Below are 22263 nucleotides of genomic sequence, written 5' to 3'. Positions count from 1 at the left end.
ATTGCACATATACTGGTCTGAAGCAGATTCTCATTTACAACATAAAGCTTGACTTTTGGAAGCCAGAGAAGGAATGTGAGGATTGGGAGGGCTAAATTACTAAATGATGAATTTTTCTAATCCTGTGACAGAGTGAAGAGCAGCCCAGGGATTTCCCCTCCTGGCTTGAGGCAGGAACTCCCTTTCCCTTCCTCTTGCCCTCGACTTTAGGGCACTTCCTTTTCGCCACATAGCTTGTGTCTGACTCACCTAGTCTCAGGGCCATCTCTTCTTGCTGTCCACTCTTCAGGCCCCTCAGTTGCTACCAGTAACTGGACCACCGTTGCTGCCTTTGCAAAAGATGACTGCCGCTAAAATTCTTCCCCCTGATGGCCCTGACCCATCACTCTGCTTCTGGAGAATGTGTCTTGCTGTTCTTGTATTATTATTTACGTCTCAGGGTTTTACCTAGACTGTTATGGCCCATGTAGGAAGAAGTGAGGAGTAGTTTCATCTCCCATTGACTCAAGTCCCAAGCGTGCCTGCTTTTTCAAATAAAAGCCGAGATATATAAGGTGATATAGGTTCTGTACTCTTACTACACAGCCTTAGGCTAGCCTGCATGCCCGTTGCCATCTGTGACATCGGTTCTAGAGGGTACATCCCAAATTTCAAGTAGTAAGCATAGAAGCGAACTTTTAGAACACGACTTATTTTAAGAAGGAACCATTTTGGCAGGCTGGGAGATGAAGTTTAATAGTCCAGCCTGTGCCTGTTCCTAGTGAATTCTTTACCAAAGTCACAAGGAGACTCTCAAGTAGGAAGCTTAGACTCTTCCTTCCACTGGGACTTCCCACCCTAAGTCCCAGACTTGGAGGGCAGACAGGCTGGACAGCCTATGCTTTGCTTCTCCGATGTGGACAAAATAGACATCTGGCAGTGTACTTGGATTCCATTTGGACATGCTCTTGTGTATAATCTTTGCCAAATGGACTTAGTCTGCCAAAGTCTGCCGAAGGAGGAAAAGACAAACACCTTAATCTATGGACTGAGACTTTCCTTCACTAACTGAGGGAAATCATAACAAAACAACTGGAATCTTAGCAGGTTTTAGAAAGAGTAAAAAAAAAAAATGATACATGTTGTACAAGTATGCAGTTAAACTAAGGGGAGTTTAGGTTAATTAAAAGATACGAACCAATAAGAACAAATGCTTTTTGTTTATACACCAAATAAATTTTTACATCAAGTTTGTCACAGATAGAGATGTTTATTACCTTAGGCTAGAAAGATCCAGTGGAAAAGGCTGCTACTCCAAGACTTGAAAGAGGCTTTCAGTTCTGACAAATCCTATCTAGTCCCCCCCCCCCCGTCCCTTTCTCTCTTCACTTGTCAAATTGCACAAATTGGTATGTTAGACTCAGTGATAAGTCTGTGCAAGGTAGAATAAAGGAATGATGGCCAGTGACTTCTTTCAGGAAGTTTCTAGATCATCTGTACTGATCATTTTCAAATTGGATTCTGAATGCTCTAGGACATTCACCAGTTTTGAGAGAAAGTATAGTTGTGGTGGATTTAGCATGTGTCTCTTTTAACCACCTATGTATTTGAGGCTTCAGATCATGACAGGAAGCATGCTTACCTTCCACATATTAAATTGTGTGCACTTAGAGGAGAGTACTTTCTCAAGTACTATCACATCTTACATGGCTTGCCTTTTGTTACAGGATCTACAAAGTAACAGTCTGTTTTCCATGTCTGTCCTTTCCTGGCCCCTGAGTTCTATGAGGACAAGAACGACAGCTTTGGAAGTATCCAATTATTGTTTGTTGAATGACTAATTGGATAAATGACCAGAAGAAAAGGAATTCATCATGAACATTTTATAAGAAAAGCATTTTTTTGATAGAAAAATTAAATGAAGACATTTACCCAATAATGAAGTTAAAACACAACTTAAAAGAGTATCATGTAGTGACGTTTCGTTTCTTTTTTGGAAATTTGTGGCTTTTGTTTAAGAACAAAGACGTGTTGTATTTTGTGGAGAAGGAGAGCATGGCATGCCCTCCAAAATTAATCTGGTGGAACATAGGCATATAAAGTCCTCCAAACCCATAAATTTTAGTCTTAGTTTATAGTAATAAACACTTCTCAGTGCCAGAGTAAATTAGGACAATGATCTGGGTAAAAGAATACTCTTTGAGTTGTCTAAGAAAGATTTTGATTTGGTGCCCAATTTAGAGCAGTGACCTTCATTCTAAGTGTGAAAGGGTTCTGTCACCGTTGTATACAGACCTGGTTGACTCCCCTGACTCCCATGTGGTTCAGTTATACCAGTATAGATAGTGAGTAATAGGAATGGCTCAATGTATTACTACACTTTCTTCGGATTGGCACTGGTAGTTCATTTGCCAGGTTGAAATCATGAGTGGAGCTGAAAATTGAGGGCAAATAATTGCCGGATGCTTGGATTTCTTCAAATCGAGCATCTTCTTATATTGCTACTATGTATGTGTTTTCAAAAGCTTTGGTTTTCAGTCAGACTCACTGGATTAAAAAATATATATTTTCAGCACTTTGAGTGAGGTAATGGATATGTTCCTTAACCTGGGGGCCTTAAATCCTCTGTAAGGGAGGTAATATTAGTGCCTGTCTCATAAAGGATTTAATGAGAAGATACACATAAATCACTGAGCACATTGCCGAAACACAAGGATTCGGTAAATGTTGATTGTTTTTATTTCTATGCGATGATTGTTTCAGACTCCATTACCATTTCTAGGTCATTCATTTTCTTCATGTTTTCAGTAGTAAGCTCAAACTTTTAAGCTTCCTTTTTATGGGAATCAGAGCAGTCTAAACAGAGTCTAGGCTGCCAAACTATCTGCTAGATCTCATAAAGAAATGAGATAATGATTGGTGTATATGTGTGTGTCTAAATGTGAGAGCCACAATCCTACGGATTTCCAGACTAAGGGCAGGTGGACTCCACTCTTGGCTGGGAGTCAAATCCTATTACCCGACCTTATTTATTTCAGGCCTAATAAAGATACTTCCTCTTGGTGATTTTTTTTTCATTTCTTACTTAAAACATAAAGACAAAGGGAGTTGGAAAAGAAGTACAAAAGGACCTCTCTCATTTTTATATTCTCCAGAAACTGGTTGTATAATTTAGTTTTTAAAGTTCTAAAGAAGCACTTCTCCTTCAGTTTTTCATCATAAAATACTGGGTTTTAAGTTATAGTCTGACAACACAAACCATCACACTGTAAAACTACGTTTTTCACTTGGTATGATTCCTTGTTTACTCTTTTCAATACAGGTGTTTCCTTTTCATGAGACAACGGGTGAAAGCTACTGGGGGGCATGGGCCCAGCCTGAGCAGGAGGAAGTTAGTTATTAGGTGCTAAGTGTGTGAAAGGTCAGTGGAAGCTTTTAGGGTACCTCTTCAGGAATTTTCTTGGTACAGTCACTAATAGCTTGTCATCACCAGGTTTAGGAATTACCTCCTATTGGGATGACTGAATCAAATGTTTAAGCATTTTGAAAACAGGCTAGTTAGTACCTCTTCTCTGTCTTGAGTAATTTCTTTAATCTTGCACAGTTTAAATTCGGTTTTGATATTTTCCAATGGAAGGTCTTATTATGCCATTGCTTTAAAATTTGCTTTCAAATCAGAGATTGAAATGCATGATCTATAAGGTTTTGTTCAGCTTGAAAAATCTATGATCAAAACTTCCTTTGCCTTTTAGAAGTTTTAAGATTTCTCCAGTGTTGTGTGGTTTCTTGCTGATATTTTTTGTCTCTCCAAATCAATAAGCAATATCAGTAGTTAGTTAATTGTTGAGAATCTGAAATTTTCCTTTTAAAAAAATTTTTTTTAATGTTTATTTCTGAGAGAGAGCATGAGCGGGAGGGGAGCAGAGAGAGAGACACAGAATCCAAAGCAGGCTCCAGGCTCTGAGCTGTCAGCACTGAGCCTGACATGGGGCGTGAACTCACAGCGTGCAAGATCATGACCTGAGCTGAAGTTAGACACTTAACCAACTGAGCCACCCAGGGGCTTTGAAATTTTACTTTAACATAGTGAAGTCTTAATTATCTCTCTCTACTGTGGCTAACATTTAATCTAGTCAAATATTGCTAGGATACCCTTTCTTGCCCCCAGGGCCATAGCTACTAAAGGTCTCTCAACTTGGAAAAATAAACATGCTCACATATCTTCCACTTCTATAGTAAATAAACTAGAACCAACAATCCTAATGGTTTTCTAGCTTCTACATTACCTATCTCAAGTGCATCACAGTTTTGGTCACCTGCTCTAGAAAGGACTATCAGTGACCTCGTAATTTTGAAATTCAGTGAAACCTTTAGTCTCATTGGACCTACAGTTGATTTGTACTTGACTTTGTTTATCGTTTAAATTTTTCTTTCATTGGACTTGAGGCACTGTGACCTGTGACCCTGTTCCCAGCCCCTTCCCACAACTCCCTTCTTTTGTGGCTTTTCCCAAAGTGCAGCCATGGGCCTCTTCTCTCTGTCACTTCCTGAACTGTGTACCCAGGCCTATTGTTTTAAGTATCACTCTAAATGCTGATACTCTTAATGGCCTTCCAAACTGGATTTGCAGCCCAGGTATCCTGTGGGTTCTATATCTATATGCCTGCTTGGACAATTTCGACTTGAATATTCTAAACAAATCTAATTAGTTCTAAAACTGAATATGCTCTGTTTCCTCTCAAACTTGTTTTTTTCCTTGTCTACGTTGGCGAGCTTCAACTGATGACTCCAGATCCATTTCAAGTATATCTACCCTCAGCCCTTTCTTGACTCAACTCTTGCTGGGGGCCCTATTGTAACCTTTACTATAGCACCGTTCATCCTGTCGGCAAATCAGGTATTTACTGAGGTCAGAAAACACATTTGTGTACCTTCTGATACATCACAGTGTTTGGTATGTGATGGGTATTTAGTGGATGGTTGTTGAGGGGCACCTGGCCGACTAAGTCAGTAGAGCGTGTGACTCTTGATCTCAGCACTGTAAGTTCAAGCCCCATGTTGGGGATAGAGATCACTTAAAGATACAAATCATTTTTAAAAATGATTGTTGAATATGTCAACAGATGGCAGAAATGGTAAATTATAGATAGTGAGAAATGAAGCAAAACCTCTATTTCACCAGGCAGGAAAGTTTGTAAGTGGTTAGATATTAAAGAGATATTTTTAATAGCTTTATAAAAAATGAAACCATTAGCCATATTAATTAGGTGTAGGCCCTACGACTTGAGAGGGTAAAAGTAGCTTCTATTTCCTTCCTAAACTCATGGGTCACTTGGTTCTTGGACTTTGTTTGAATGGAGACTCATTCATGAAATTGTAACAGCAAGTGGTTTTTTGAGTGACTTTCCCGGCTATTTCAAAAAGCATCTAAATGCACAGAGCAGAACTCAGCTGTCTGCTTGGGAGAATATCGAGGTGCACTTATGTCTTATTTGGCCTCCCAAAAGAGGCTATGTGGGTCAAGATAAGGGAATGATGTGGCTTCTGTTTACTTAAGCAGGAAGTAGTGAAAAATCATGACTTCATTTATGGAGATAACCCCTACTCCACCCTTCTCTCCCTACCCCTACACACAGATAAGATTGTATATATGGGTGTGCTAGTCATACCCATTTACAATGACCTATATGCCATTAATAGTAAGTTCACCCTTTGGTCCTAGTACTGGTAGCTTCATCACATTGCATTGAAGGAACATTAGAAAAATTTTCTTATTGGACTCCTTATATTATTGGGAAGTAGCTTCTAAGTAAATGGAACACGCATCCAGATACCACTCATTAATCCATATTAACTTTAAAAATAAGAAGTCTTAGCAGTGAAGACTCATCTTTGACTGTCTGACATTTATGGTTAAGTTCCCTGCACTAGCTTAGCTGGAGCATTGCAGAATTATGTTATGTAACTGTTTCCCTTTTGCCATTCATAAAAAGAAGAAATATGTTTCCAGAGGTCTTCCCACATTGAGCAAAAATGTTAAATACATGAATAAAAATTCCATGTGGCATTTTTAACACTAGAAACTTCACATAGATTTGTAATTTTGATGTATTTTGTAGTCTTCTACTGGTTTGGTAGTCTTGTATCAGGAACAACAAACAAAACATCCTGTTTTTATAACATCCAGTGTAAATCCCAGTGGAGTTATTACAGAAATAGCTAAGGTTCTTCCTATATCAGTTAGCAGCTTTTTTATTTTCATTATTTAATGTTTCCCTTCTCTGAGAAGTGTGACTAAAGCAAAATCGATTTGTGTCTTCAGGCACTGAAGTCCTGCTAAGTGCTAATTGTCCGGAGTTTTTATAAAGGGGTTGACGATCACACAAGAAAATGTAGGGCCTGACCCACCCACCAATGCCACTGGTGACCATTTTAAATTGCATATATTTGTAAAACTCTCCTTTTCTTCCTTGTCATAGTTTCCCCTTTTTGAAACCTACCAGAATGACTTTAAGTGTCTTCCTATATGAAAATAAGTGAGAATTGAAAAGATACTTTCAAAAGGTTGTAATATGGTTTAAGGATGGTGAAACAGCCAGAATAATGATTCAGAAGCTGGAATTAGCTCTACATTTTATGCAATCAAGTAAAACTCTGTACCTTGGCCTTCCCCACACTGGATTAGCAGGGAGTTGGAAGCTGTACCACCCCCAGCATGCCACTACGAATGACACGCGGGGCCATGACAAAACTGCTGCCTAATCGGGGCATGTGCTGCCAACAGGATAACCCTGAGGTACAGGGTGGATTAGAGTTGAGTGATCTCAACTCATATTCATTTCCTCTGAAAGGAAAACTCACAAGGTCCTCTCTGTTCTCATGAGCATTTATGCAGTGAGGATTCTCATGATGGCGCCCATCACTCCAGTGGCCATGTTTGCCTTTGATGCTTGCTTCCTTGATGGGACTCCAGGACTCTGATAGCATTTATCCTGGTCTTTTTAGGAATCCCATTTTAAGACCATGGAAAGGAGAATGATTGATTGCTTTTTCTTTTTCTCTTTTACAGATTTTTCCCCCCTTCGTTGGTTTCCTATAGGTTTTTGTGCAGAAAGCTCTACCACAAAGTGAGGAGGATAGAAGATGATCCTTGAATTAACTCCATTTCTGTTGAGCAAGCGGTAAACGTTTCCAAGTCCAGCCTCTCAGGTCCAAGAGACGAGACATCTTTGTGACTGGGAGTTTGATGCTTCTCACCTTCAGTTCTTGTTACCCAAAATGAGATGATAATGCTTTGTCCTGTCCAATAAACAAAACTGTCAGGTTATTGTTAACATGGGGCGCTGCTCTAATTAAACAGAACTGATGGGAACTATCTTGGAAGGATCTTAGCAATGGAGCAGTGATGTTTGCATTTAAATGATCTTAATTACCCCCTTAGACTTCATGCCCTAATAAGATGAACGGGAGAATGTCACATCTCACTTAGCTGTATTGTTTCAGACAGTGGCTGCGGGCTGAAAAGGACCAGAGTGCATTAACGTGCACTGTGGTGTCTGCTTTTGCAGACAGAAGGCTTGGGAATGTATATTCTTTTTCTTTTTCTTTCTTTCTTTCTTTTTTTTTCTTCAAAGGAAATTCAATCACAGCCCTGACAGGAGAGGGTGAAATCTCTGAGCAGACCTCCCCAGTGCTTGGAATTTACAGACTCTACCATGGCCCAGTTTGCTATTGTCCTAAGGCAACACTCTCCCCTGCTGCTCGTTGCGTCTTTGGCTGCTGGCCAGCCTCCCAGGGCCTCCAGCTTTGATGTGAGGAGCAGACTGTCCTCAGGCCAGGCTGTTGTTGCCTTGGCCTGGGCTTTAGTCACCCAGAATGCCAGGAGGGATGTCCTGTCTCTCAGTATACACTTCGACAGCTCTCGTCACCGGCAGAGATTTCTAACACTCCCAGGGCGGAGGGAGCCTGCCGTTGTGTCATCCACAAGTGGCGGCCCCCAGCTGCTCAGGGGTGCTTTGCTGGCTTTGGTGCTCCTCTTCGGTGGTGGGGGGAGGACTCTCAGTCTGGGGAAGACGCTGGCTCTGCCAGGTCGGCTGTCAGACGGCAGGGCCTCCTTGGCAGGGCTCTGGGGAACCGACCAGGCGAGTTGAACAGTTTCCTCTGGGGACGTTGCATTGACCTTCATTTGATCTGGGCAGGGCAGCCTGGTTAGTGTGGACTTAAACTCTGGCTGAGGAAATCTTTCTTAACTGAACCTGTTTCCCTCCATGGCCTCTGTAGTTAGAGGTTTGCGCTGTTGCAAATTTAACTCCTGTGACTTCTGGTAGTTTCTGTTGGTAATTCTAAAAGCAGGTGGACACATAAACATGGAGGATTATGATGATAGATGCTGAGGAAGTAAAAATGGGATTATGCCTTAATACTAATGAAAAGGCTAGATGTAGGTGGGAGAGAAAGAGAGAGAGAGAAGGAATTTCTCATTGATGAACTGTCTTGTGAAGGGGTAATTCAATTCAAATAGGAATTGCCTCAGAAAACTGAAAGCAGACCATGTCTTGCTCTAGTTTAGGTGACACCACCCCTTGCACTGCTTACCAGGGTTATAAACCCTCCCACAGAGGGGGTTTCTTGCTTCTATTCTAGTCGAACCCATTCCCCAAACCATCTCTTCCCCAGCCATTAGATCTTTTTCTTTACATGAAGTTTTGCAAAGTCCCAAGGTTGGTTGGCTTGTTGTTTTCCCTAATGAGAACACATTACATTTTTGGCAGTCAAGTATGAAAGCGATTATTAGCTCTTTTTTGCAGGGGTTGGGGAATGCAGCCTGCGTGAGCCCATGACCTAGTTAGGAGAGGACACCTGAAAACGTTCAGAGTAGAGAGAGGAAGACATTTGTAGAAGATGAACTTCACGGTCTTTTTAGGGCATGACTGTTTGCATTCTGTTTAGTGCTTTGCAAGCCATTCATGAGTAATAATTTAGTGTGCTCGGAGTAATGTATTTCTTTTGTCGGTAAAGAGTGCGTGTATGGGTGTGTATCAGACTGGGAATATCAGTAAGTCCATTGGTGCATCCTGAATACAAGGGCCTTGTTTAGCATAGCTATAGTGATGCATTTCACATCACTTTAACATTCAAGTCTAGATACTATGAAAGTGCAGAGTTTTGCCATAATCCATTCCTAAGTCCCATCTTCTAGCAAGCACAGGGAGGTTTTGTAGGACAGGAACCGGTAAGGGAGAGGTGTGCTGGTAAACCCGGAGTCACAGCATTTCACATTAATAGGAGATGCAGTGTTTGCCAGGGTTCCATATGTTGTTTCTTACTGCTTACAATAAAGTGACGCTGGTAGTTCCAAAGATGGAACTGGAACTCGGTAAATTGTTCACCTCTCCTGGGAATGCTAGAATGTACCATTTCTCTTTCAAATACTTTCTTTCCTTCCCTCCTGCAGTTTACAGGTGCCCTCTTTCCCTGTAATTTTCTTTTTTCTTTTTTAGTAAATAGTTTAGAGATTAAATTTTCATGTTAATATTGACTTTTGCAATTTCTGGTTTCTTTCTTTTATTTCCTGTTAAATCCCCTGGGCAATATATCAGACATATTGTAGGTGGAAAATCTTTCTAAGCAGATTTAAAAAACAACTAAGTATAATTCATTAATAATTTCATTTTGCCTCTGGATGTGTTTTCTTTCTCATCGTCAGCCAGCGTGGGAGGGAAGGGGAGAATAATGCTGGAGCTGAGGGTGTGTGTGGGTATGTGTATCTAAAAGTATTTTATAGAAGAAAAAAGTGTTTATTTTTATAATAAAAGTAAAATTCTGTGCTCCAAATCACAGAAGACTCTTAATTCTATTGTCCTGAAAAATTATATTCCAGTGCTTTTAAAATTGTTAATCATTAGAGACATATGTTAATCAAAGACATACATATGCATAAATATATATGTATATGTGAATATAAATGGTAATTTTGTGCTACCAGGCTTAAGCCTAAAATGTCATTAATGAAACTATTGCTGTTGCCAATGGAGAAAATTTTCATAACATTAAGGCATATGTACCCATTTCTTTACTGCCCTGGAATAGCATTCCACTTACAATTTTTTTTTTTTGAGAGAGACAGTGAATGGAGGAGAGGGGCAGAGTAAGAGAGAAAGAGAGAGAGAGAATCTTAAGCAGGCTCTACACTCAGCGTGGAGCCAGGCCCAGGGCTTGATCCCGTGACTCTGGCACAAGGACCTGAGTTGAAATCAAGAGTTGAAAGCTCAACAGAGTGAGCCACCGAGGCGTCCCCACACTTACAAATTTTAAACAAAGTCGGAAGTTCCCTTCACCTGCTTAAAGTGAATTCAGGTTAAAATTTTAAATGATAATATCTGCCATCTACAAGGCAGATGCATTGCAGTTTTTGCTTTTTGGAACTTTCAGTGTCCCTTCCAGCATTGCCTCTTCTGGTGCCCTGCTCTCTCTTTGTCCCCACCACCCCAAACCTGAGGCTTGATCAAGTGCAGCCTGATTGGGAAGCTCTTTGCCACTCTTCTCACCCTTACACAACTCTTCCTGTTCTCAACTTTTGTTATGCTTAGAATCATTACCACACATTTTAGCATTCAGCACTTAATTTTTTAAATTAACTTTTATATGTTGGTTCAGGGCTTTGTTATTGTGTATTTTGTTATTTCTTAGGACACCTAGCACTGTGTTAGACACCTTGCAAGTGTTCTTTTATTTGTTTAAGTTTTAATTTTTTTAAGTTTATTCATTTTCAGAGAGAGAGAGAGAAAGTGTGTGGGCGAGTGTGGGAAATGGGGCAGAGTGAGAGAGGGTGAGTAAATCTCAAGTATGATGTATATATACGTTATATATAACATTCAGTCTCATGAACCCCCAAATCACGACCTGAGCTGAAACCACGAATAGGTTGCTTTATACCGACTGAGCTACCCAGGCACCCCACTTTGTATATTTTTAATTGATTGTGATTTTCTCTTATCTGGCTGTTAGGAAACAGTTATAGACTAGAACTGCTCTTCTGGAAATGTGGACCTCAGACCACTGCATGAGCATCCCCAAAGATAGATTCATCCAGACCAGTAGAATCAGGATTCAAATTTTAACAAACTTCTCTGGTGACTCATATAAGCATGTTAAAGTTTTAAAAGCATTGTCGAGGGGTGCCTGGGTGGCTCATTCGGTTACACATCTGACTTTGGCTCAGGTCATGATCTCACAGTTTGTAGGTTTGAGGCCCGTGTTGAGCTCTGTGCTGACAGCTCAGAGCTTGGAACCTGTTTCAGATTCTCTCTCTCTGCCCCTTCCCTGCTTGCACTCTGTCTCTCTCTCCTTCAAAAATAAATAATAATACATTTTAAAAAAAAAGCATTGTCGAGGAAGGTTTCTCTCCCTGGGAGGGCTAGAGACCCCAGGAATCTTCAGCTCTTCCTTTTGTCAGTGTTGTATTGTGGTCATTTAGGTCTCTGGCTCTATTGGGGTGAAACTGTATGTGCTTACAGTAACAATGAGGTTGGAAATTTAGTTTTTACATAGAAACTGCAATCTTTAAAAGTGACCAGAGGGCCCTGGTTAAGTATCAGGACTGTATTTACATTCTGATTCAAGAGTACTGTAGATCCAAATCATTAAAAAATCCTTTTAACTGGCTTCATGTAAAATTCTCATACGGAGGAGCAAAAAGTATGATTTCCTTTTCCTTAGTTACCTTTTTTTTTTTCTTTTTACACTTGAAGTGCTTACACCCACTCAGCTTGCTATTTTGAACTCTGGGAAAGAAAATTTGTGGGCATCTTGCAGTCTTTCAGGAAACAAGGCTTAGATTAAATATTTGCCACATTTTCTATGTGCTTCTTTCTTCAGGAAATTGGAGAAGCACATCACTCATGCTTTCATTCAACTTGACACATAGTATGACGTTCTGTCCTTATCTGCCTACCTTCACACAGATATTCCTGATGTTTCCCTTCTATTTGTCTTTCCTTCCTTTTCTGTGTGGTGTCTAGCATTCTTTAGGTACTCATACATTTTATAAAATATAAGATTCCTTGAGATTCCCCAGGTTCATTATATTGAGAAGATAACACTTGGACATCATTAAATGTTCAACAATGTATATAGTATTCTTAGCCAAATTTAAGTTTAAAAGATTATTATAGTTTAAGTTAGGTGTAGTTCTCTGTTGGTTTTGCTCTCTTTGAATCTAGTTGAGGGCAAAACTGAGAGACACTGGTCGGGATGGAGAGCAAGGAGGAACATACTAGGTATCTTGGCCATTCAGCTAGGTTTTAAATGAATTCGGGACTGCATCTTATAAATATATTAAGAAAATAAAGTAGTGGCATGGGGCATTATTTTGTGGTGGTTGTCTCATTTATATACAGTTTAATTTCATCTTTGTTGAGGTGATTAAGATGTTTTATTTAAGCTAGAAATTACAACACATTTCTATTTAATCAGCATTTGCCCACATGTAAAGAGTATTATTCAGGGCTCTTGCAACATAATTCAGTTGCTGGATGTGAGGAATTCAGTGTTTCCAAGCAAGTGAAATGGAAAGGAGAAGAGACACAAAATCAAGAGTCTTTTAGAATGCAAATGTTTATTGAATGTAAAAAATGTAATAAATATAGAGATGCACCATAATATGCTATTTTTTACTTGATAAAACAAAATATTGAAAGGATACTTATATATGTGATTCAACACAATTCTATGCAAACTTTTAATGGGATTTTTTCGGGTATGGCTGAATATGAGGACAAATATTACACTTAATCAAATAATATAATCTGGAAAAAGGGGTAAGAGTTGTGCATGTGTATATGTGCACTTAAGGAAATATCAAGGAGCATTTGAAAAAAAAAAAAGAATAGAAATCTAGCCCTACTGTAGATTCAAATATAGTGTAAAACAATAGTAATGACAACTGTCCACCACATCAACAGCAAGTTCATATGGCAATGCTGGTCACATTATATGTACTCAGTCTGAACAAAAGTTCCAATTTAAATATGTAGATCAGTGTAACAAAATGGGAAGTCCATCCATCATGGATCCATAATGATACAGTGCAGACAAAAAATATAATATAGCAAGCTTAGTAAATAGTACTGTGGATAGCATGGAATTTGTCAAAAAAAATATTTGAATGTGGATCCAAATACATGCCAGATGTATTAAATGGTTAAAGATATAAAAATAAATAAACCTACAGATCAACGTGTAGAAAAGTTAATATATGTATCATATTAAAGGGTTATTTAAGTTCACAAGAAAAAACAGGACCCAAAAGTAGTCAAATTATATAAATGGAGATAATTTTTACATTAAAATTGGGAAAAAATGAAATTACCTTTAAATGGGGGAATGATTATTGTCACCATTAACATTAAAAAGCAACCAAAAAGTGCCATTTTGCATTAAATAAACCATCAAAAATTTAGTCATGTAAAAAATGTGAGAAGGTTTGGTGGAAATGAAACAACTCAGACATCACTGATAGCTTTACAGGTGATTTCAGTCTCTTGAAATCAACATGGCTATAAATGTTGATTTATATAAGGCTATAAAAGTCCTTAAAAATACTCCTACTCTTTTATATAATAACACTATTTCTGTTAATATTTTAAAGAAAAGTAGTATCTCTAGTGTTAAAAATAAGTGAGACCATCTTAAATGTTCTTGCATACAGGAATGGTTAAAGAAATGACTAAGTTTGCTAACTATGAAATATTCTGTGGCTACTAAAGATGAAAATTATATAAATTACATGAAAATGTAGAATGTGTTTAAAAAATAATAAATGAAAAACATTAGAATCCGTTGTTCTATGTGTGTGATGAGAGCATCTATGTGAAATATTAGTAAATACTAGTTAAAATTTGAAAAAATGAAAATAATTCTGTTTGGGTGATGAGATTAAGAGGTTTTTTTTTTTTTTTTTTTGGTTAAAAATGTCTCTAATGTTGTTATGTGTTTCTAAAGAAAAATAACATAAATGACCAAGTAGGGCGACTGTACTAACTCTGGCTGTCAGGGCATTGCTTTCCAAATGTTATTTTGGAGCTCCGCCAAAATATACCAAGGTTTGGGTTTCTAACAGTTAAGTTATTTCTGTTTCCTTATTCTCTTTGGCCAGATTTTTACTAGATTTACAAAGAAGCAAGTTACTTCTAACCGTGATGAAGAAGGTGGTGTGGTATTTGCTGGTCTGCTCTCACTCATTTTGCATTCATGGCCTTCCACTTTTCCTTTTCATCTTAAACTGGGAAGCATCTTTAGTATCATTGGTGCTCAGAGCAGATCAGTCGTGTAAAGGGAAAATAGTGGAATAGTAGTCAGGAAATCTACCTTCTAGTTGCATGACCTTGAGCAAATGACTATGACCTTCATCACTGATAGAGGGAAGGTGTTTGATGACCCAGACCTGGATTAAGGATTAGTCCAGAGGTATAAAGACATCAGTATTTCCAAGCTTACTCCAGGGTGTCAAGTGCTACTAAAACAACACGTTTACTGTGTTCATTGTTGCAAGAGCATGGATGGTGAAAGAGCTCTCAGGGAGTGGTCTGGTTAATTCAGAGAATGGTCCCTATATACTACATGGGATAAATCATTAAGTTGGAGAAAGTCATTCAGGTTCAGCATTGTGGCTACCTCTGATTTATTACATATAAATGTAGACCAATTGGTGACAAACATGATCAACTATTAGCTAGTGATAAATTACTCAATTGTTTAGACTATGTAACTACAAAGTTTCAGATGCATTTAGGTTTTATGATGAAGCCAAAATACCACAGACTGAGGTGTTTTCTTTTGTTTTTGTTTTTTTTCCTTTTTCCTCATGTCTTGAGGCAGGCAATAAAAACAAATTGAAGGTAAGAAGGTTTAGATTCAACTGCTTTCATCAGATTATAAAATTATTTTAGGTGGGGCACTACTGTGTGGTATAGAAACTGTAGGGAACCTATTGTGGTATCTTAGGTGTCATTGCTTATTTCTAAGGAAATGAACATTTCTAAAGAATGTTGTATTGTGGTTTGTACACATGAGGCTCACCTGTTATTCAGGCAACAGATCTGTATCTTCTGTGCTAATTAGGAACAGTCATTCATCTGAATCATCCATACAGATGACTAGTATATTTTGTACTTAACTGCTTGTGAGGTTTGGTAAGAGGTATCATAAATTAGTAATATCACCACTGAAATATTCCTAAGTAATTTGAAATCACAGATTTCAAATAAGCATAGTTAGATTAAAATGACAAAATATATGCTATATTACAGATGAAAGACCTTTGGAGATACTGGCATAATGACTGGGTACACTCAAGTAACTTAAGTCCTTTTATGAGGCAAGAACTACATATTAAGAAAACAGTACATTAAGAAAGAAACAAACACAGAAAGGAGATGGTAGATCTAAACTTCAGCACAGGTCCATTTCCCGTAGGTTGACAAATCAGTGAGAAAAGGATTCCCAAGAATCTTCAAGTCATTTTGCATCATAAGGGGAAGTGCCTTCACTCTTTCTTGGAAAATGACGAACATAAGGTTAAGTTGCCAAACAGGGTACTAACACAAAGCCATCATGGCAAGAATGCAGAGGTGATTTTGTAAAGCCATCTTCTGAACTTTATTTGGAAGAGCCTTTGCAACTTCCATTAAGGCCTAGAAAAGTATGAAAATGTTTTCACAGCTCTGGATATTCAAGTGTGAAAAATGTGTATGTTGTACCATTTGCAACTCCTTTAAGTGCTTATATTTGTTGATCCAGTGCAACTTAAAATAACTAAACTATTTGACTTTTGTCATATTTATTGCAAGAACCCTAGAATAATAATTAAGACTATGTGTCTCTGTAAATGAAGAAGCCTTTTGAGATCAGATCCATATGAATTTTCTAGATAATTATTTCTTGAGTAGCAGTAAGTATGGAATCTAGACATTAGATTTTCTTGGAAGTGAAAATGTAATTCCAGTGACTAATATGCTACTTAGTATATGTAATTATTGTAATTTGTCTTCTCCATTGTTAGGAATGTTTTTGTTTTCTTCTGGGTCAGGTTTTTTTTTTTTTTTTGAGCATCTGCCTTCTAATAGTGGATAGCAAATCTATATCAACCTTTCTTAAATACTGAGATTAGTTAAATTAATTTTACTAATATGTGGGGTGGGATTAGAGAAGTGGTAATATGTGGCTAATTCTAAATTGCATAATAAAAAATCATGTGTTTATGGTTTTGGAATAGGTGTTTGAGTTTTTGCTTGGGTGTATTTGGATCTGATGTTCTGGGACTTTAAAACATACTCAATCTATCCTGGGGAGACTTGATTTGGGAGTAGCTGGACGCTGTCCAACTTTGTAATCTCACTCTTCTGCTTAGCCCTCCAGCATCCCATTTATTCAGGCTCTCATCAGTTGAGAGATAGCTTGCTTTCTTCAAACTTACTCTTGGAACAGAAATAGTAGTTTAATAGTCGGGCTTCAGAAAAGGTGTGTCTACTGGTAAAGTAAATGGAATTAAATGATATTATTTATAAACCTATAAGCTGTTTACAGGTCTTTACTAGAATAAACACTTTCTTTGGAAGGTCAGGTATAACATTCAAAGAATGGCTTGGAAAATCATGCATGCCAGTGAATTCTTTCCAAAGTTGGTGGATGTTTTTGTTGGTGTACACTTTCAAGTAGTACAGTAACATGAGAGAAGATTTAATAGTAATCTTGACTTGATTTCTGTGTTATTAATGTATTGATCCAATGCTACTTGGGTTTAAACACTATTTGTTTTTCTTTTTGTTTTCCTTTCCTCATTAGGTGGAGTCTTTGAATTTTTAAAAAGACAATGGTAATCAGATCGACTTGAAAAATTAAGTGAATTGATTTGGTTGGAACACTCTTTTACCAATTCAGTAACATTCAGCTGCTGGGTGAGTTGAAACAAGTGCTTTTTATATGGTTTGATTTCAAAATTATTGGAAAGACCTTTCGAGCAAAATATCAAGCTTTATGTGAAACTTGGACAGTAATGGTTTGAGGCCATACTACCTGTGAGAGATGTCTGGGATGCTATCTAAATGAACATGTTTGCAAGTCTTTACAATATTTCGGGAAATATCCCAGTTAGAAAGACGGGAAAATTAGAAAATGTGCTCATTTATAGTTTGGAATCATATCCTTTTAGTTACTATCTTTTTCTTATTTTTTTTAAGTTTATTTATTTATTTTGAGAGAGAGAGAAGGGGAGGGGCAGTGAGAGAGAGGGAGAGAGAGAATCCTAAGCAGGCTCTGTGCTGATGCAGAGCCCAGTCTCATGAACCATGAGATCATGACCTCAGGTGAAACCAAGAGTCAGACACTTAACTGACTGAGCCACCCAGGCACCTTCTTTACTCTTTTAATAATTATTTGCATATTGAATCTTGGGGTGTTATAAGAATATTGGATTTTACTGTTAGTGAGATATTTATGTATAATTTTATTATATTGCGTCAGATTCAAATCTAAAGTCTAATGAACATTTTGAGTAAATTAGCATCTCTCCTTATTTTAAGCCATCCTCATTTTACAGAAAGTTTGATTTCTGTGATAAGAATAGAAACCTTAAAAGTCTTACTCAATTCAGCTTCCCCGTTACACTGCGAATCTGTGGAAAGCTCTTGAGGTAGAGAACTCCTAACCAAGAGGAGTTTAGGCTTTTAGCAAATTACTGGTGCTGCCAAGACAGAATTTAGTGGGAACAGGACTTTGGCTACTGCTAAAATGTCAGTATAGTAAAACCTGCTCTGTCAAACAGATTTTTGGCATCAGAAGTCTAAATGATACTGATTTTAAGGTTTGGTTATTTTTTTTAAATCAAGGCAAACTCATGTTTTAATTAACCCTTTACACAGTAACAGAAAATTTGGAAAAATATTTATATTTCTAGTCCAGGTCACGAGATTTGCATTTCTGATATTCTAAATTTTATGCATGATTCTAAATTGTGTGGCTTGTTATTTAATTTTCCTCTGAATAAATGGAGGCTATTTAAAAATCTGATGGATGATAATGAATAAGAGAGGAAAGCGTCTAATCATTTGGGGAGCAGCCTTCAAAACCGAACTAACAGTGTCTGCTTCACCTATGGGCATCTTAAGACGTGCTGAGGTCAGGTGGTTTTTCAGGGATACTGTTGCATAATTCATATGATGCCAACAACGGCTTTAGCGTTGTCTAAAATGATCTCCCTTAAGACAGCTGCCCTGGAGATTGATTTGTTAGTGTGGCTTTTGAGTATTCAACGAGTGTAGAAATATCCAGTGTGGGAACCTTGGGACATCTTTTAATTTTTTCTGTAAGGCTCATGACCCAACATTCATTTGTGACCAATAATTTCCATTATTATGGGCACCTGGTTCTATTCAGAAAAAATTCTTTTGGATAATTAAAGGGATATAAGGCAGCTAGATGAAAAACGCATTAGGAAGAGAAATGTTTAAAAAATTCAAAATAGCTGTAATAGATGTTAGAAAATGAAAGTTAATATTGTGTACCACTAACCTAAGTGTTTTTGTCTGCCATAGTCAACTTTCCATGTACTCACAAGATGGGCCTTCACAGTTATTCCCAAAGTACCTCACAGTGTTACAGTTAAATTTCAGTTGGTGGGACCCAGCCTAAAGGAGGCTGAGGGGACTGCACAGATTATGTTCTGTAAGCGCTGCCTGAGAATGAACGTGGTCTGGACCTTGACTATAGTTGGCCTCCGCCTTGCTTATTACTCTGTGAGTCCTGGGAGCCTTGGCTTAAAAGTCAGCTCATTGGAGTCCCTGTGTTTTAAAATAATTTTTTTTGGTTAAATACATTCATAAGATTATGTGAGGATTAAACTCCTGGCCAGTAGTAGGGGCTCAGTAACTAGTAGTGATTGTGATGATGATTAGTAGTGGTAAGGGTAGTTATAATCATTAAACATAACAATGCTTAACATTTTATTCATCATGTGACTGATTCTCTAACCTGTCATTGAGGACATAACTCATAGAGATGGGTATATTTCCTCAATTAAACCAAATACTTGCTTTGATGAGGAAACACTCCATATGAAATGGGTGTGGTTCTTTTACGATGTCAGTGTTGTATATAATCAGTAATCTGTCTATGACTTTATTGCGAACCTGGCCTTGTCCATTAGCCCAAGTGGGATATTTTTTATAAATGATACATTTAAAAAATTTGCCACCCCAAATTGGTAGTAGATAGAAAACAGTTACTAAGACAAGAAAGGAAAACCCTCACCATTAGAGAGACTTTTCTTTGATGACACTTTTTGTAAAATATAGTAAAAACAAGTGATCTTATCTTTTAACCAATAATGTTCACTGCTATTTTTTTTTGGTGAAGCCAGTGCTTTTGACTGGTCTTGAAATTATTCATTTTAAAGGTAGTTTTAGCTGGACTATGGGCCTTTAACAATGTGATCAGATTTATATTTTTTCATTGCATTAGATATAATTAATTAAGAACTATGTAAGTGGCATGTCTTCTTTAAGCTGAAGAAAGGTAAGAAGGAAAGTGAAAATTATTAACATGTTCCATGAGCTCTGTGCTATAGGTGCTTAATCTTCTTAATGTAAAGATTAAGAATACCATAATCACTTGAGGAAATTGAGTTTCAGAGCAGTAGCTACTTAGTTATTATAGTTAGTAACTTTGGGAGTTAGAAGTTGTTGAAATCCAAATTTAATTCACAAATAATAAAATAAATATGTATGTCATTACTTACACAAATATGGAAAACAAAAGTGAGGAAAACTTTTAATCCATTCTGTCTGGACTCATTTAGCAGATTGTATAAAGATCTGATGAAGTTGCACATTGGATCAACTCTGTGCTCTCTATGGGTTTGGTATAATTTTTCCTGCTGTCACATAGAATTCAGAGTAGACCCTTGAGCTTCAGTGTGTTGTGGTCTTCAAAATGTGTCCTTTTAGGTAGGGTCATTTTTATAGCTTTTCAGATGCATACAGCTCTTCTGTTTGGTTCCTTTATGTGTTAAGGTTATTGAAGAAGGTATCAATGTTTGTGAATAAATATTACCAAAATGATATGAAGCCTAGACTCAAGTCTCTGCCATGACTGCTACTTATTTCTTTTGCTATTATAGCCTGTGTGAATGAAGCCCATTACTGTTAGCTTCTTGGGCTACATGGTTTCATTTTTCCAAAATTATTTTCTTCCACTCTATAGAACATGATACTGCCTGCTTTTTTTTTTTAAGGTTTATTTATTTGTTTCGAGAAGGAGAGAGACAGAGCACATGGGAGAGGGACAGAGAGAGAGGAGACAGAAATTCCCAAGCAGACTCCACACTGTTAGCACCCAGCCCCGTGTGGGGCTTGAACTCACGAACCCTGAGATCATGACCTGAGCCAAAACCAAGGGTCCGATGCTTAACCAACTAAGCCACCCAGGTGCCCCTTTCCTGCCTTGATTTTCACTCATTCCCACATTCCATACTTTACCCCTTCATTTATTCATCAGTCAGCAAACATTAATTAAGCCGATAGTATAAACAAACCACTTTTTTTTCCCATGAGCATTTTTTAAGCATCCAAAAACTGAGGGTTGCTTTTATATCTTTTCGTAGTATTCCCTCCTGCCTATCCTTCTTCTTGTCTCCTTACTTTAGTTCACAGTGAAGGATGGTTCTGGGTGGTAAATCTCTCATCTTTTACTCTCCACACAAAACCTACACAATAGAACTTAGTAATTAATTAAATTCCTTGTTTCTCTCATGACGTGAATTACCATTTGTGTAATACTGTACAGTATTACAAATGGCTTCCATTTTACATTATCTCACTTTAGACAATAACTGTTATGTAGCTCTTACTCACATATTATTTTGTGTCTGAGGAAATGGAGGCCCAGAGGATTACAACTGAGTGATTTGCTCAGAGTCACAGCACTAGTGAGCCGCTGTACAACCAGACGTTAACCCTACTTCCTGCAACTGTAGATAGTATGTCACTTGCTGCCCGGTCACCAGTCTAGTTGACTGCCAGTGTTCAAATATTGGAGCTTTGCTGATACCATCAGTAACTGTGTTCTGTTCAGTATGAATCAAATATGAAAATAGTAGCTATGTTGAAGTTTTGGGGAAGAATCAGGTCTCATAGAAAATCTTGGAGGCAGTGTACCTATCTCTTCCTTGATGATACTGACTTGTTAAATTCACCCAGTGGCTTCCCCTGCTCTGAGAATCTCAAAAACTCCAGGAAACATCCCTAGTTAGACATCAAGAATGGCCCTTGGAATTCTGATTCTCTTAGATAGTTTGCATAATAATTTGCTAAATTGGATATTGGACAAAACCACTCACTTAGAGATCTTTCTGTTTGAACCTGATATCACACTGACTTCTCATCCATGAATTGTCCAAAGACAAATAACAAATTAGATGTAATTAAGAACTATGTAAATGACATCTCTCATTTGCATTATTGACTATTGGTCACTTTACTGATATCAGAAACTGCCTAATTCTTTTATTTTAGTATTATTTATTTAGGATATGAACATTACTCATCTTCATGTTTTTACCTAATTTCTCTCTGATTCCCCTTAACATTTTATACTTCTCTCATGTCACTTTTTGTATGTATTTTTGTGCTTCACATTAAAGTGATTTCTGTGGTTTTTCTCTCAGAGGCCACACTACTAAGCTGCTTAAAGGCAAAGGCTGTGTCTTTATTTTATTGGTATCCTGTTCAGCCTTGAAAATGGTGATTGAAAAAATAGTAGATATTCAATAAGTATTTGTTTAGTTTAATAAAAATATTTGGCTGTGGGTTTTCTTTTAAAATTCCTTTTGGGGACTGCAAATTTATACCTGGATTTAGTTACATCAGTGAGATGAATCAGCAAGTCTGATACTTATTAACTATCCAGAGCAGAGCCATAAGAATACATTTATATATATTTTAGTGATCTTTTTGAGTGCAAAAAACAATCTTCTCTATGTAGAATAACGACAACACCCTCTTCCACAAATAAAATAAAACAAAAAACCTTTAATTCTCCTGAGAAGGCATTTTATTGTCCTTGCCTTGACCATGGGAATAAAAACAATTGACCTTCGAGAAAACTCTAATGAGATAAAATAAAACATGGCCTCTAAAGTAATGGCTTCCCGGGAGATACAGGTGTAAATGTAATGTGAATGTGGGGCACCATCGCCTTTGATTCTGGGTCTAAGGTTATACATTTAATTTG

The 22263-nt window shown here is 37.6% G+C and overlaps 1 protein-coding gene across 5 annotated transcripts in view; it reads left to right on the top strand.

Moving 5' to 3' along the window:
* Positions 1–22263, top strand: part of HIVEP2 (human immunodeficiency virus type I enhancer binding protein 2) — a 199385-nt gene that overhangs the window by 95304 nt on the left and 81818 nt on the right. For 4 of the 5 annotated variants that reach the window (XM_029943770.1, XM_029943766.1, XM_029943769.1 and 1 more), the window contains exon 2: positions 16822–16934. The gene's annotated coding sequence lies outside the window, so the exon portion shown is untranslated. Of the gene's footprint in view, positions 1–7048; positions 7161–16821; positions 16935–22263 lie in introns of all 5 variants that reach the window. The other variant, XM_029943767.1, reaches the window with a different exon arrangement.

This window comes from Suricata suricatta, chromosome 7 (assembly GCF_006229205.1).
Source record: "Suricata suricatta isolate VVHF042 chromosome 7, meerkat_22Aug2017_6uvM2_HiC, whole genome shotgun sequence".
NCBI lineage: Eukaryota > Metazoa > Chordata > Mammalia > Carnivora > Herpestidae > Suricata > Suricata suricatta.
The sequence above is the reverse complement of the archived record's forward strand: the minus strand, read 5'-3'. Positions and strand labels throughout refer to the sequence as shown.